This window comes from Oncorhynchus tshawytscha, linkage group LG11 (genome assembly GCF_018296145.1).
Source record: "Oncorhynchus tshawytscha isolate Ot180627B linkage group LG11, Otsh_v2.0, whole genome shotgun sequence".
Lineage (NCBI taxonomy): Eukaryota > Metazoa > Chordata > Actinopteri > Salmoniformes > Salmonidae > Oncorhynchus > Oncorhynchus tshawytscha.
In genome coordinates, this window is record NC_056439.1 from 21747088 (window position 1) to 21759520 (window position 12433).

General features: G+C 43.6%; 1 protein-coding gene across 2 annotated transcripts in view; it reads right to left on the reverse strand.

Annotated features, from left to right (window-relative positions):
- The window catches only part of fbxo34 (F-box protein 34), a 44980-nt gene that overhangs the window by 12846 nt on the left and 19701 nt on the right, over positions 1-12433 (reverse strand). The gene's annotated exons all lie outside the window — the stretch shown is intronic.

The following is a 12433-nucleotide window of genomic DNA, read 5'->3' on the forward strand; positions in this document are numbered from 1 at the left end:
ACAGAGCCTTGAATCCTTCCCCCATTCTCATTCGCTGGCTGGGGAAAAACAAGCGCCCAGTTTGTTTTCAAAGAGATATGTCAGCCATGAAGACCAGATAAGCCTGAACAAAAGCTGATTTGAGAACAGTGGAACAGTGGCCAGCCAGGGGACTGGGGGGGCAGAGGGGAAGGGAAGCCTGCTCTGCTTATCAAACACTTGGCTAGCTAAAACACAAGTCAGTCAATCGCAGAGGGACAGGCTAGCACCTCATGGTACACAATGATGATTAGACTGCCCGACTCATTCCATTATATCAGCATTCTTTATTAGCCTAGCACCAGAATTCTCAAGTTGAGGATGTGCACAATCATATGAACCTCCTTTACTTCATAGACTGTCCCTGCCAGGGTGGCTGGACATGGGTGGACAAGGCGGTTCAAATCCTAAATGTTTGGTTACACTCGATTCGGGTCATTCCTGGACATTGATAAATACACAGCGCGATCTAAAAAATATCTACTTTATCACATTAGAGTCCAAATCTAAACTGGATTATGTTTTCACCCTTCAATCTATACACAATACCCCATAATGACGAAGCAAAAACAGGTTTCAATTTGAAAATGAATAAAAATGTGAAAACAGAAATACCTTTTTTACATAACTACAGACCCTTTGCTATGAGACTTGAAAATGAGCTCAGGTGCATCCTGTTCCCATTGATCATCCTTGAGATGTTTCTACAACTTGGGAGTCCACCTGCGGTAAATTCAATTGGATTTGGAAAGGCACACCTGTAGAAATCAGGTCCCACAGTTGACAGCGCATGTCAGATCAAAAACCAAGCCATGAGGTCGAAGGAATCGCCTGTTGAGCTCAGAGACAGGATGGTTAAGGCACAGATCTGGGGAAGGATACCAAAACATTTCTGCAGCATTGAAGATACCCAAGAACACAGTGGCCTCCATTCTTAAAGGAAAAGTTAGGGACCACCAAGACTCTTCCTAGAGCTGGCCGCCCGGCCAAACTGAGCTATCGGGGGAGAAGGGCCTTGGTCAGGGAGGTGACCAAGAACCCGATGGTCATTCTGATAGCGCTCCAGAGTTCCTCTGTGGAGATGGGAGAACCTTCCAGAATGACAACCACCACAGAAGGACAACTCCACCGATCAGGCCTTTATGGTATAGTGGCTAGACGGAAGCCACTCTTCAGTAAAAGGCACATGACAGCTCGCTTGGAGTTTGCCAAAAGGCACCTAAAGTACTCTGACTATGAGAAACAATATTCTCTGGTCTGATAAAACCAAATATTGAACTCTTTGGTCTGAATGTCAAGCATCACGTATGGAGGAAACATGTCACCATTACTAAGATGAATCATGATGTGGCAGCATCATGCTGTGGGGACGTTGTTCAGTGGCAGGGACTGGGAGACTAATCAGGATCGACGGAAAGACAAATGGAGCAAAGTACAGAGATCCTTGATGAAAGCCAGGACCTCAGACTGTGACGAAGGTTCACCTTCCAACAGGACAACCAATAACCCGAAGCACACAGCCAAGACAACACGGGAGTGGCTTCGGGACAAGCCTCAATGTCCTTGAGCGGCCCAGACAGAGCCCGGTCTTGAACCCAATCGAACATCTCTGGAAAGACCTGAAAATAGCTATGCAGCCACACTCGCCATCCAACCTGACAGAGCTTGAGAGAGGACCTGCGGAGAAGAATGTGAGAAACTCCAAATACAGATGTGCCAAGCTTGTAGCGTCATACCCAAGAAGACTTGAGGCAGTAAAACCTGCCAAAAGGTGCTTCAACAAAGAATTGAGGAAAGGGTGTGAAAACTTAGGTAATTTTTTTTAGAACATTAGTAAAACATGTTTCTGCTTTGTCATTATGGGGGAGTGAGTGTAGATTTATGAGGGGGGGGGCTATTTCATCCATTTTAGAATAAGGCTGTAACAACGTGGGAAAAGTCGAGGGGTCTGAATAATTATAAATGCACTGTGTGTGTGTGTGTGTGTGTGTATATATATATATATCTCAAAAAAAAAATTAAGGGAACACTAAAAGGGAACACACCAACTGTGATGTAATGTCCTTAAAACAAGTCAAAATTAGGCTCAGTAGTGCGTGTGGCCTCCACGTGCCTGTATGGCCTCCCTACAACGCCTGGGCATGCTCCTGGTGAGGTGGCGGATGGTCTCCTGAGGGATCTCCTCCCAGACCTGGACTAAAGCATCTGCCAACTCCTGGACAGTCTGTGGTGCAACGTGGAGTTGGTGGATGGAGCGAGACATTATGTCCCAGATGTGCTCAATTGGATTCAGGTCTGTGGAATGGGCGGGCCAGTCCATAGCGTCAATGCCTTCCTCTTGCAGGAACTGCTGACACACTCCAGCCACATGAGGTCTAGCATTGTCTTGCATTAGGAGGAAGCCAGGGCCAACCGCACCAGCATATGGTGTCACAAGGGGTCTGAGGATCTCATCTCGGTACCTAATGGCAGTCAGGCTACCTCTGGCGAGCACATGGAGGGCTGTGCGCCCCCCCAAAGAAATGCCACCCCACACCATCACTGACCCACCGCCAAACCGGTCATGCTGGAGGATGTTGCAGGCAGCAGAACGTTCTCCACGGTGTCTCCAGACTCAGTCACGTCTGTCACATGTGCTCAGTGTGAGCCTGCTTTCATCTGTGAAGAGCACAGCGCGGCAGTGGTCGAATTTGCCAATCTTGGTGTTCTCTGGCAAATGCCAAAAGCACGGTGTTGGGCTGTAAGCACAACCCCCACCTGTGGATGTCGGGCCCTCATACAACCCTCATGGAGTCTGTTTCTGACCGTTTGAGCAGACACATGCACATTTGTGGCCTGCTGGAGGTCATTTTGCAGGGCACTGGCAGTGCTCTCCTTGCACAAAGGCGGAGGTAGCGGTCCTACTGCTGGGTTGTTGCCCTCCTACAGCCTCCTCCACTTCTCCTGATGTACTGGCCTGTCTCCTGGTAGCGCCTCCATGCTCTGGACACTACGCTGACAGACACAGCAAACCTTCTTGCCACAGCTCGCATTGATGTTCCATCCTGGGATGAGCTGCACTACCTCATGCTACCACTAGAGCGAAAGCACCGCCAGCATTCAAAAGTGACCAAAACATCAGCCAGGAAGCATAGGAACTGGGAAGTGGTCTGTGGTTATCACCTGCAGAACCACTCCTTTATTGGGGGTGTCTTGCTAATTGCCTATAATTTCCACCGGTAGTCTATTCCATTTGCACAGCAGCATGTGAAATTTATTGTCAATCACTGTTGCTTCCTAAGTGGACAGTTTGATTTCACAGAGGTGTGATTGACTTGGAGTTACATTGTGTTGTTTAAGTGTTCCCTTTTACTTTTTTGATCAGTGTACACACACACACACACAAACGATTTCAGCATTTATTTATTTCATCATCATCATCATCATCATCATTTCCAGTGGGTCAGAAGTTTACATACACAATTAGTATTTGGTAGCATTGCCTTCACATCGTTTAACTTGGGTCAAACGTTTCAGGTAGCCTTCCACAAGCTTCCCACAATAAGTTGGGTGAATTTTGGCCCATTCCTCCTGACAGAGCTGGTGTAACTGAGTAAGGTTTGTAGGCCTCCCATGCTCACACACGCTTTTTCAGTTCTGCCCACACATTTTCTATAGGATTGAAGTCAGAGCTTTGTGATGGCCACTCCAATACCTTGACTTTGTTGTCCTTAAGCCATTTTGTCACAACTTTGGAAGTATGCTTGGGGTCATTGTCCATTTGGAAGACCCATTTGCGACCAAGCTTTAACTGATGTCTTGAGATGTTGCTTCAATATAGCCACATAATGTTCATGCCTCATGATGCCATCTATTTTGTGAAGTGCACCAGTCCCTCCTGCAGCAAAGCACACCCACAACATGATGCTGCCACCCCCGTGCTTCACGGTTGGGATGGTGTTCTTTGGCTTGCAAGCCTCCCTTTTTCCTACAAACATAACAATGGTCATTATGGCCAAACAGTTCTATTTTTGTTTCATCAGACCAGAAGACATTACTCCAAAAAGTACGATCTTTGTCCCCATGTGCAGTTGCAAACCGTAGTCTGGCATTTTTATGGCGGTTTTGGAGCAGTGGCTTCTTCCTTGCCGAGCAGCCTATCAGGTTGTCGATATAGGACTCGTTTCACTGTGGATATAGATACTTTTGTACCCGTTTCCTCCAATATCTTCACGAAGTCCTTTGCTGTTGTTCTGGGATTGATTTGCACTTTTGGCACCAAAGTACGTTCATCTCTAAGAGACAGAACGTGTCTTCTTCCTGAGCGGTATGACGGCTGCGTGGTCCCATGGTGATTATACTGACCGTGGTACCTTCAGGTGTTTGGAACTTGCTCGCAAGAATGAAGACTTGGGAGTACAATTTATTTATTTTTGATCTTGGCTGATTTCTTTTGATTTTCCCACGATGTCAAGCAAAGAGGCACTGAGTTTGAAGGTAGGCCTTGAAATACATCCACAGGTACACCTCCAATTGATTCAAATGATGTCAATTAGCCTATCAGAAGCTTGTGATAGATTATTTCAATTATAATTCACTGTCTGTAAATAATTGTTGGAATAATTACTTGCATCATGCACAAAGTAGATGCCCTAACCGACTTGCCAAAACTATAGTTTGTTGAACAAGAAATTTGTTGAGTGGTTAATAAGCAAGTTAATGACTAATCTAAGTGTATGTAAACTTAAAACTTAAACTGTATGCATGCATGTATGTATGCATGTACACACACAGTCAAAAGTTTTATAACACTTACTCATTCATGGGTTTAACTTTTTTCTACATTGTAGAATTAATGAAGACATCAAAACAATGAAATAACATATGGAATCACGTAACCCAAAAGTATAACAAATCTAAATACATTTTAGATTCTTCCAAGTAGCCACCCTTTGCTTTGATGACAGCTTTGCACTCATTCTCTCAACCAGCTTCACCTGGAATGCTTTTCCAACAGTCTTGAAGGAGTTCCCACATACGCTGAGCACTTGTTGACTACTTTTCCCTCACTCTGCGGTCCAACTCATCCCAATTGGGTTGAGGTCGGGTTGATTGTGGAGGCCAGGTCATCTGATGCAGCTCTCCATCACTCTCCTTCTTGGTGGAATAGCCCTTACACACCCTAGAGGTGTGTTGGGTGACTGTCACTGGTTCAGTATGCCTTGAATTCTAAATAAATCACTGACATTGTCACCAGAAAAGAACCCCCAGACAATCACACCTCTTCCATGCTTCACGGTGGGAACCACATGTGGAGAGAATCCGTTCAACTACTCTGCGTCTCACAAAGACACGGCGGTTGGAACCAGAAATCTCACATTTGAGCTCAGACCAAAGGACAGATGTCCACCAATCTAATGTCCATTGCTCATGTTTCTTGGCCCAAGCAAGTCTCTTCTTCTTATTATTGGTGTCCTTCAGTAATGGTTTCATTGCAGCAAATCGACCATGAAGAACTGATTCACGCAGTCTCCTCTGAACAGTTGATGTTGAGATGTGTCTGTTACTTGAACTCTGAAGCATTTATTTGGGCTGAAATGTCTGAGGCTGGTAACTCTAATTGAACTCATCCAGTGCAGTAGAGGTAACTCTGGGTCTTCCATTCCTGTGGCAGTGCTCATAAGAGCTAGTTTCATCATTGCGCTTGACGGCTTACTGCCCCAATAGGTCCACAGACGACACAATCACCATCACACTGCCATAACCCATCTGGACAAGAGGAATACCTATGTAAGAATGCTGTTCATTGACTACAGCTCAGCATTTAACACCATAGCACCCTCCAAACTTGTCATGAAGCCCGAGACCCTTAGTCTCGACCCCACGCTGTACAACTGGGACCTGGACTTTTGACGGTCCACCCCCAGGTGATGAGAGTAGGAAACAACATCTCCACTCCGCTGATCCTCAACACTTGGGCCCCACAAGGGTGCGTTCTAGCCCCCTCCTGTACTCCCTGTTCACCCATGACTGCGTGGCCATGCACGCCTCCAACTCAATCATCAAGTTTGCAGACAACACTACAGTGGTAGGCTTGATTACCAACAACGTCGAGACTGCCTACAGGGAGGTGGTGAGGGCCCTTTGGAATGTGGTGCCAACCTCACACCCAACATCAACAAAACAAAGGAGATGATTGTGGACTTCAGGAAACAGCAGAGGGAGCATACCCCCATGCACAGTACAGTAGTGGAGAAGGTGGAAAGTTTTAAGTTCCTCGGTGTACACAGCACAGAAACTGAAATGGTCTACCCACACAGACAGCGTGGTGAAGGCGCAACAAAAATTTGGCTTGTCACCGAAAAACAAACTTTTACAGATGCACAATCAAGGAGCATCCTGTCAGGCTGTATCACCTCCTGGTACAGCAACTGCTCCGCCCAACGCATCACCGGGGGAAAACTACCTGCCCTCTAGGACACCTAGAGCACCCGATGTCACAGGAAGGTCACTGCCTGTTCACCCCTCTGTGATCCAGAAGGCGAGGTCAGTACAGGTGCATCAAAGCTGGGACTGAGAGACTGAAAAACAGCTTCCATCTCAAGGCCATCAGATTGCTCAACAGCCATTACAAACAGTGGCTGCTGCCAACAGACTCAAATCTCTAGCCATTAATACTTTTAATTAAATTACATTTTACAAATTATCACTAGTCACTTTAAATAACACCACTTTAATAATGTCTACATATCCTACATTACTCAACTCATATGTTATTACTGTATTCTATACAATCTACTGAATCTTGCCTATCGCGCATCCATATATTTATATGTACATATTCATCCCTTTACATGTGTGTGTATATTAAGGTAGTCGTTGTGAATTTGTTAGATATTACTGCACTGTCAGAACTAGAAGCACAAGCATTTCGCTACTCTCGCATTAACATCTGATAACCAACCATGTGTATGTGACCAATAAAATGATTTTTGTTTTTTTGTGACTGCACTTTGAAATGTTCCGGATTGACTGACCTTCATGTCTTAAAGTAATGGACTGTCATTTCTCTTTGATTATTTGAGCTATTCTTGCCATAATATGGATTTGGCCTTTTCCCAAATAGGGCTATCTTCTGTATACCACCCCTACCTTGTCTCAACAGAACTGATTGGATCGAACGCATTAAGGAAAGAAATTCCACAATTTCACTTTTAACAAGGCACACCTGTTAACTGAAATGCATTCCAGGTGACTACCTCATGAAGCTGGTTGAGAGAATGCTAAGAGTGTGCAAAGCTATCAAGGCAAAATGTGGCTTTTTTGAAGGATCTCAAATATATTTTGATTTGTTTAAGCATTTTTTGGTTACTACATGCATTTCATAGTGTTGATGCCTTCACTATTAATCTACAATGTAGAAAATAGTAAAAAGAAAAGAAAACCCTTTGAATGAGTAGGTGTGGGGTCCGACCCTATACTAGGTGTACTTAAACTAGACCTTGTGTATATTTGTAGCAAACACAGCAAGCAGTGGCGCGAATGAGAGCCACGAGGGCACAGCCACCACTTGCTCCTCATCCCCTTGCAGTGGTGCGCATCAGTTTCACATTAATATGACCTCATTTTCAGTGAGACACAGAATTCTTCGCCGTGCACAGACGAACAATTGAGGACAAAAAGGGTGAGAACACACTAGGCCTACATTTTGCCATGCTTATGTAAAGTGTCCCCATTTCACAAGCTAAAGATACATTTTTCCAGCGGCTACTGAACATAAATTAAAAGGCCTATTTAGCCGCTTCTCAGATTAAGAGTGCTGAGCTAAGATCGGTTTTGCCTTTTAAATCATAATGGATAAGATAATGAAATCAAAATGATTAAGACGTGGGCCTGTATGAACAAAGAAAATCTGAGTAGAAGTGCTGATAAAGGATCTGTCCATATGATCTTATTCAGCATGATCTAAAAGGCTAATAAACTGATCCTGGAACAGCACTCTCACTCCGAGAAGCTATGTGGATATAGGCACTCATTTTGATAACAAAACCACACTATGCTGAAAATGCGCAATCAAAATATCATTGCATTAATATAGAATTACCAACCTAGAATAAATAAAAACGAACTAGACCTTTGGCCATTTCACAGCGCATTTTTTAAAATTTTATTTTAGAGAGGGACTGATTTATTTGGTTCCTCAACATTCTCCAGAGGCGTTTTCTCTTTAGCGAGTTCTCACAACCCAGCGCTTCTCTGCTGCCCATTGTGGCCTGCGGCACAGCACCAGTGTATGAGTGTGGGTGTATGCATGCAGGGGAGTAAAACTAAAGCAAGTAATATGCACACAAATTCTGCCAAGCCTTCCGTGTACAGCACAGCACATCAGTACGATTAAACTGGTCGAACACACACGAGAGACAGAGAGAGAGACAGAGACAGAGACAGAGAGAGAGACAGAGAGAGAGACAGAGAGAGAGACAGAGAGAGAGACAGAGAGAGAGACAGACACACAGGCTCTTTTCACATAGATTGTGAGGTTAACTATAATCAAAGCCGGGGGGGAATTCTACTAAGCCAAGATATAGAATTGTTTTAAGATGGTCATACCATGGATCAATTAGCCACTAGATTTTTTTTACTTGCTTAATTATTGAATTTATATTATTGAATACCTCCATACTTCCATTCAATTGTATGGGTTACCTTAAGACGAGTCCCGTGACACTTCTGGGGGTCGTAGAGCATGTACACAAGTGGGCGTCAAAAAACACAAAAAAGCCCAGAATGCTAACAAAATTTGCACAAGTAATAGTGAAATGAAAATAAACAAATTGCAGCGACAGGCAATCCAGCTCATAAAGTTACACATATACAGCTACCGAATGTCATTTTTGGTGAGTTTGGACATTTACAAGCGAACGTGAACAAGAGATTGTGCAAATTAACAAATGTTTACACATGCAGTACTGGCTCTCCTGCAGCAGTACACGCTGTGTCTGTGTGGAATCTGGAGTCGCTAGGGCAATGGGCCTGCCTGTTCTGCTTGGAGAAGAGGGGGGAGGAGCAGACAGGGCTGAGATGGAGGAGAAAAAAAACAAGGAAATCAGGATAGCAGTGGCAGCTGTACAAATAACTAATCCAAAGGGCGTTGACTTCTCAAACCAGACAGGGGCCTCCCGAGTGGTGCAGCAGTCTAAGGCACTGCATCTCAGTGCTAGAGGTTTCACTACAGACAATGGTTCAATCCCGGGCTGTATCACAACTGGCCACGACACAATTGGCCCAGCGTCGTCCAGGTTAGGGGAGGGTTTGGCCGTCATTGTAAAATAAGAATTTGCTCTTAACTGACTTGCCTAGTTAAATAAAAAGGTAACAAAAAAAATATGAGCCACTTCGATAGCAAGTTAAACTTGGGGTGGTGTTAACAGAGTCTAGATCCCACAAAACACCAGTCTCAACATCAACAGTGAAGAGGCGACTCCGGGATGCTGGCCTTCTAGGCAGAGTTCCTCTGTCCAGTGTCTGTTCTTTTGCCCATATTAATCTTTACTTTTTATTGGCCAGTCTGAGATACGGCTTTTTCTTTGCAACTCTGCCTAGAAGGCCAGCAACCCGGAGGCGCCTTTTCTCTGTTAATGTTGAGACTGGTGTTTTGCGGGTACTATTTAACGAAGCTGCCAGTTGAGGACTTGTGAGGTGTCCGTTTCTCAAACTAGACACTCATGTACTCGTCCTCTTGCTCAGTTGTGCGCCGGGGCCTCCCACTCCTATTCTGGTTAGAGCCTGTTTGCGCTGTTCTGCGAAGGGAGTAGTACACCGCGTTGAAGGAGATCTTCAGTTTCTTGGCAATTTCTCACATGGAATAGCCTTCATTTCTCAGAACAAGAATAGACTGACGAGTTTCAGAAGAAAGTCCTTTGTTTCTGGCCATTTTGAGCCTGTAATCAAACCCACAAATTCTGATGCTCCAGATACTCAACTAGTCTAAAGACGGACAGTTTTATTACTTCTTTAAATCAGCACAACAGTTTTCAGCTGTGCTAACATAATTGCAAAAGCGTTTTCTAATGATCAAATAGCCTTTTAAAATGATAAACTTGGATTAGTTAACACAACGTGCCATTGGAACACAGGAGTGATGGTTGCTGATAATTGGCCTCTACATAGGCATACATATTCCATAAAAAATCTGCCGTTTCCAGCTACAAATAGTCAATTACAACATTAACAATGTCTACACTGTATTTCTGATCAATTTGATGCTATTTTAAAAATGAAAAAAAAGTGCTTTTCTTTCAAAAACAAGGACATTTATAAGTGACCCCAAACTTTTGAACGGTAGTGTAGCTGTCTATTCTTTCTATGATAGGCCTAAACATTAGAAATATGATGGCTATGCATAATTTTTTGCAAAAAACCCTACCTTTTCATTCTAAGCTCATTTACTTGTGTGGCTGCAAGCCAAATTGTGTTACACTTCAGTTGTCACCCCAAAAAAGTTTGGGACGCTACAAACAAAAGCTGGCACATTAACTATAGCGACTTCCGTGGAGGAAAATGGAGGACACCATCGTGTTCGTGAGGGTCTCATCTTTCCATAGAGCGGTTATATTAGTTTGTAGGCAAAAACTATTTTTCGGGATGTCTAATTGTCTGACAAACACCACTGTAGCTCGGCCACCTTCCACCGCAAATGAGGAAGGCCGACATAGCCGGATGTGGTAGATTGAGATGCAGCCAACGCAACAAAGATCTTTTTTATGTTAGATTGATGCACAGGTCAATCTAAGTATTAAGGATGTTCGAGGGGTATCGAATCATTCGAGAGACATTACTGTAATGTAAACTCATCTCAAAAGCTACCTCCAGAGGCCATGAATGACATTCGCCCGATAGATGCCCATCTCCAAGCAGGGCAGTGTAAACAGAATTGCCTTGCTGAGCCCAACATTCCTACAGTAAAAAAAATTAATAGCAGAGCAATGTTTTTGAAATGGCAAAAAATGTGGAGACATTTTCATTATATTTGAGACTTGTTTTATTGAGTTATCTGAAATTGCAGTAATAGCCTGTTACATTATGAAATTGTCATCGTAGAGACAGGGATAGTTCACCCAAATGACAAATTGTAAGCAGTCTTGACAAGGTATGACATAAATCCATGCTTTGGTTAAGTTTCTCTGGCACCATTTCAAAACGCATGAAGCACAAATCCCATTCAAGTCATGGGACCGATACTAGCATTTTTTGCACATCATGTTCAAATCTGTAAATTACTTTAATGAGTTTCACAATCAATTTGAGATCCTTTTGGATTACTTGGACATGATGCATGAAAAAGTCAAATAAATCAGTACCAAGACTTGAATGGGATCTCTGTCCAAAAATGCTAAAACGTTAGCATTTGGAAACAGTGTTGGGGAAATAAAGCAAAGCATGGATTTCCTCAAACCCTTTAAGCAGTCCATAGACAAGGAAACCAATGTGTCATTTTGTAATTTGGGTGAACTTTCCCTGTGGAATCTCAACTGTGGTTCTGTTCAGAATGAAACGATTGTAAAATAAACTTCCGTATAACCCCTGATAACATTCATGTTTGATATGCTAACGCACTAGCTGTATCTAGATAGCTGTGCTATTGTCTTGCAAGTTAGATTTAACGTGTGTACGAACAAAATAAACCCTGTAGTTGTCTGCACATGCTTGTGAATTGTTGCAATATTCAAGAGTATAGTAAGCTACCTCATGATTATGTCTGTAGGTTTTAGATTCCCTCCTGCTACTCCAATCAACTACAATTGCCCGTCATACACAGACCTGTGCCAAGCCAATGCTCCAGTCCCATGACTAGGTCGAGAAGAGATGCAACGAGGACACCCTGAATGACAAAGAAGCCCACAGAGCACAGCTGTACAGGATCTCCAATTTCATCAGTAGCAGCTTCTAGACCAGACCAAATTCTGATGCTGCTGCACCATGTCCCTATCCATGATTGCCTAGCTGCACCATAGAAATATAATCAATATTACAGTCACTTTTAAAAAGCTCTGGCTCCATCCATTAGAGACCCATTGACTTGAATCGGGACGCACATTCTAGAGATGGTAGCCCATGGGAAAACACTCTCCTTTCATAAGGCGCTTCCTTTACCTGAACTTACTGAGGAGTTTCCATCCTAATACAATAGCACTTTAAACAGTCAGGAAAAGGAGGGGTGGGGCTGTCTGCTGCAATTCTTATACAAAGCCATTTCCATTCCCAAGCACTTGGTTGAGAAGCGCTAAAAGTGCTATGGAGTCCAGCTGCTGAAATTGAGGGGATTTTCTAATATAGGCTGGTACAGTAAAGTATATCAAACAATAAATCAGGAAAGCAACTAATCCAGAGAGAGAAAGAAGCTTAGTTTAATAGATTTTGGACCACGCTAACAAAA